The following is a 4,017-nucleotide window of genomic DNA, read 5'->3' as shown; positions in this document are numbered from 1 at the left end:
TATTTATTTCTATGTTACTTATTGAAAAGTATAAAAAAAAAACAAACATTAATTTGTTGATTGAGAAAGATGGACTATCAGCGATAGGTCACATTTTGGTATTATTGATACAATCCCTCAGAGAGAGTCAATATATAGAGGAAATTCAATATTTTCTCAATAATATTGATGTTTAAGGTCCTGTCCAATTACTCAGACGGGTTAAGCGTGACTGGACATGTTTGACATGATTGTTATGAGCGCTCCCTTAGAAAACCTTAGAATTTCAGTGTCAGCAAAGGTATATTTTGTGTTTTAAAAATTTATTGGATAAAATAAATTATAAAAAACTATATCTGAAAAGAATCATTTTGTATTCTTATCATGGACATAACATTGCCTCTTAGGTGGTTTGTAGATAAGTAGTTGAGGTGTCTCCTTAGCAGTCTCGAATCTGCACTTCGGCCTTGTGGGTCGACTTTTATTTCGTGGAGGGTACACATAATAAAAACTTAACTCTCCTACTGTGGTTAAAATTGGTTGATTACTTGCGGATAACCCAGTCTCCCTTATGTCAGAAATGACCATAAAGTAACCAAAAAATAAAGTACATCGCCTCTTAACTACCTATTAGCAATTAGTAGGCACTCCTTTGGTGGCACTGGTTGTAAACATATTTTAATAGTTTATATATTTCTGTACTAATTTTCTATTTTGTTTTTTCCAGGTACATTCTAGAATTTGCAGTAAACGCTAACAAAAAATGTGAGTACAATTTCTGATTTCGTGTTTTAATTTTACGGTATAATACTTTATGTTTTATGAATTTAACTAAAGTATTTAATTTAATCCCTCTTGTTCTATAAAGCTAGTATTCAAAGATTAATAATGCATAATTGATGCGTTGAATTCCATAACCAAATGGAACCAAAAGTCCATTTTCTAATTTTTATTTATTATTTTTTCTTTAAAAATTTTGATGCTAGATTAAGGAAGAAAATTGTACCAGAGGACATAAATTGGTTTTTAATTATTGTTGATCGCTATGAATCCCCTGGGAACTGCGGCAGCACCGGTTCGAATCCAACCAGGGGTGTTGTTTTACATTTCTGTGGCAGTCCCGCAAAATGAAAATCCTCCCCCCCCCCCCACCGTGGTTAGAATAAGATGGTTACCTCTAGATAAAAGTATATTAGAAATGACCAGAAAGAGGGCCATAAAAAAAATTAAATAAAAGCTTAGCAAAATGCTCAAATGAGAAAAAAAAAGATGTCATGTCAGGAGTGTACTAGTGAGAGAAATGCTCTGTCTTACTGTTGCGTGGAGGCCAGAGAAAAATTGAATCGAGTTTAGGTGGGGAAGTAAAAGAGGGTGTAACATAAACAAGTGGCAGTAACAACATGAAAGGCTAAACAGAAGTTAGACAAAAGTATAAACAAAGATGAAAAACTAGGAAAATATAGGCGTTTATTTCCCAATATAAGCAAAAATCTCAAGGCTACACCTCTCCCGGTTTTTATTCTTTTAAACTATTATTTTATTCATTTAAAAAATTACATCCAATATGGTCCGACCAGGATCTAGTTTCATAATAAAATACAAACTAATACTACTAGTCTTGTACATTTATCTTAATTCAATTACACAGACTTGTACAATAGTAACTTGTACTTTAATATTTTTTAATTCCTGTAATATCACTAATAGTCATCCCAATCATGAAAAAATAGGTATTAGTATTATTACCACACTAGTTTCTACACTTGTACTATGAACTAATACTATTAGCTTTCATTATGAAACAGGGCCCAGATGACACCTGTCGGTCGGTGCCAAAATAACACATAAAAATGATAGACAAGTAAAATATAAATATTACAGTTTAGACTAATAGGGCCTTGTGGAAACTATACAATTTTTAAGCTAGATAAGTACAATATGAATTGATCTAAAGTGTTACAATTAACATCTAAATTAACAAATACTAAAATTAAAATAAAGTAAAAAATGAAAATAAAATTATAATTATTAAAAAAAATTAATAAAAATAATATAATAATAATGAAAATAACTGAAAGGGTTTTGAAGTGAATAATAAGTCTGCAAATTTACAATTAGTGAATTAATATAATAATGAGAACAAAACAAGATGATACGGAATATGATAAAAAATAAGGATTCAATAATATCTAATACGAAGCACACGCATACATTGCTAATACAGATTGTAATAAAGTAAATAAATTATGTGGAGTCAAAAAAAAAATTCAAGCAGATATGATTATTTGGTGAATCAAAATCAATTATAGGAAATCATAGAACTAAGAAAGTGCCCAGTTGAATATTTCTTTTTAATTTTTTATTGTGGTTGATTTATTTATTAATAAATTTAATTTTTATTCAATGTAATAGTTTTATATTTCCCTCAGTAATATTTCCAGTTGTCGTAAAGACAACATAAAAACATCTCAAGTTTTAACAAAATACATATAATTCGTCCTTTAACCTAAATTTCAAATATTTAATTTTAAGAGACCTCATTGACATGTAACAAAAAGAGTTTGGATCATTTTTACGTTATTTGTCCAATAAATCATGCTTTAATGTTCTAAAAGATGTATTTGTTTGTTTTTAAACTAATATTTTAATAATACAATTAATTTCACTATAGTGTGCGATTAATTCATTGAAATAAACAATATCATATTGTGTTTTTTCAAGTGTGTTTAATGTTTTAAAGGAGGTGACTATTGGACATACGACCAGTTCTCTAAGCATTGCTTAATACAATTGCTAAATTCAAGATCCAAAAACAAAGTAATAAAAAAAAAGTCATACGTGATTGAATTTTTCATATAAATTAAATCCTTTATTATAAACTTTTGCCAGCTTCTTTGTATTCATTGATTGTTTACCCGAATCTTATCATAGATGCATCGATAAATCAGCTATTCATGGGTTCTCCAGCTCCAGAGGACTGAATAGATGCAACTATTCCTTCTTACACAAAGCATAGTTTTCGTAATCTTCTACGGTTGAGAAAATCCTGGAAAAGTAGTTATTCCGATCGGCGAATTTCTATTCCAATTCGGAAAAAAAAAATTCTTGTGCACATGGATCAATGCAAAACTCTATTTCTTGAAATAAAAAATTGTTTATCTTTTTTTACTTAATTTCAGTAATTAGGTGAAGAAAGCAATACGTTGCATAGCTCTTTTCAGTATGCCTTGTTTTATTTTTAATTTCATTAACCTGCCCCACAGTATCCTTTAATAATACATCACTTATTCCTGTCAAACAGATCTGTTACTTAGGACTAAATTTGGACAAACGCCTGTTATGGAACCCTCATACAAGACTAAAAAGACAGGATACTGCTGGTCGATTCCGACTATCGCAACATTTACTATAATAACGGTCTAAATTAACAATCCATTACAAAAGACTGATCTACATAACTATTATAAGGCCTATCTGAACATACGGGTTCCTCCTAGGCGTCTGAAAAGAAGATGACCTCGAGATCTTCTCCTCTAGAAATGTTATTAGAGTTCTATTAATGGCTAGTTTCTCTATATGTTTGTATCGTGTTACTATATCACCAACAGCAAATTTTTATACTATTGAAAGAAGATAGTTGACCTATGAAGTAGATTGAAGGAAGATAGTCCCAGTGGCTCTCAATAAAGGTATCAAAATAGTAGAAAAAAACTATTGTTAACCAACGTTTCGTCAGGGCTGATTGACTACAGGTCGTAACTGAACATCATTCTTATCAGCCCTGGTGAAGCCCTGCAAAGACGGACAAAACGTTGTTTAGCATTTTTTTTTTTTTTTAATTAGATTTATTTATTGAAAGATATTACAATCTGCCACACAGTTGTGGGAAATAGATACTAGTGATGAATGATCTCATACATACTAAAATAAAATAAAATAAAATAAATAAATAATAATAAAAAAAAAACTCTCTTAAAATATATACAAACAAAAGAATAGACATGATGAACATAATCAAACTATCTGTATGAAAAATAA

The 4,017-nt window shown here is 29.8% G+C and overlaps 1 long non-coding RNA gene across 1 annotated transcript in view; it reads left to right on the top strand.

The window, feature by feature from the left end:
* The first annotated feature begins 703 nt into the window (after positions 1-703).
* Positions 704-4,017, top strand: part of LOC136796993 (uncharacterized) — a 201,391-nt gene continuing 198,077 nt past the window's right edge. Inside the window, exon 1 of the long non-coding RNA XR_010844789.1 lies at positions 704-744. This is a non-coding gene — a long non-coding RNA (uncharacterized lncRNA). The remainder of the gene's footprint in view (positions 745-4,017) is intronic.

Source organism: Halyomorpha halys, unplaced genomic scaffold (genome assembly GCF_000696795.3).
Source record: "Halyomorpha halys isolate HHAL.00 unplaced genomic scaffold, Hhal_1.1 Scaffold491.1, whole genome shotgun sequence".
Lineage (NCBI taxonomy): Eukaryota > Metazoa > Arthropoda > Insecta > Hemiptera > Pentatomidae > Halyomorpha > Halyomorpha halys.
This window is presented reverse-complemented; position numbering and strand designations above follow the sequence as displayed.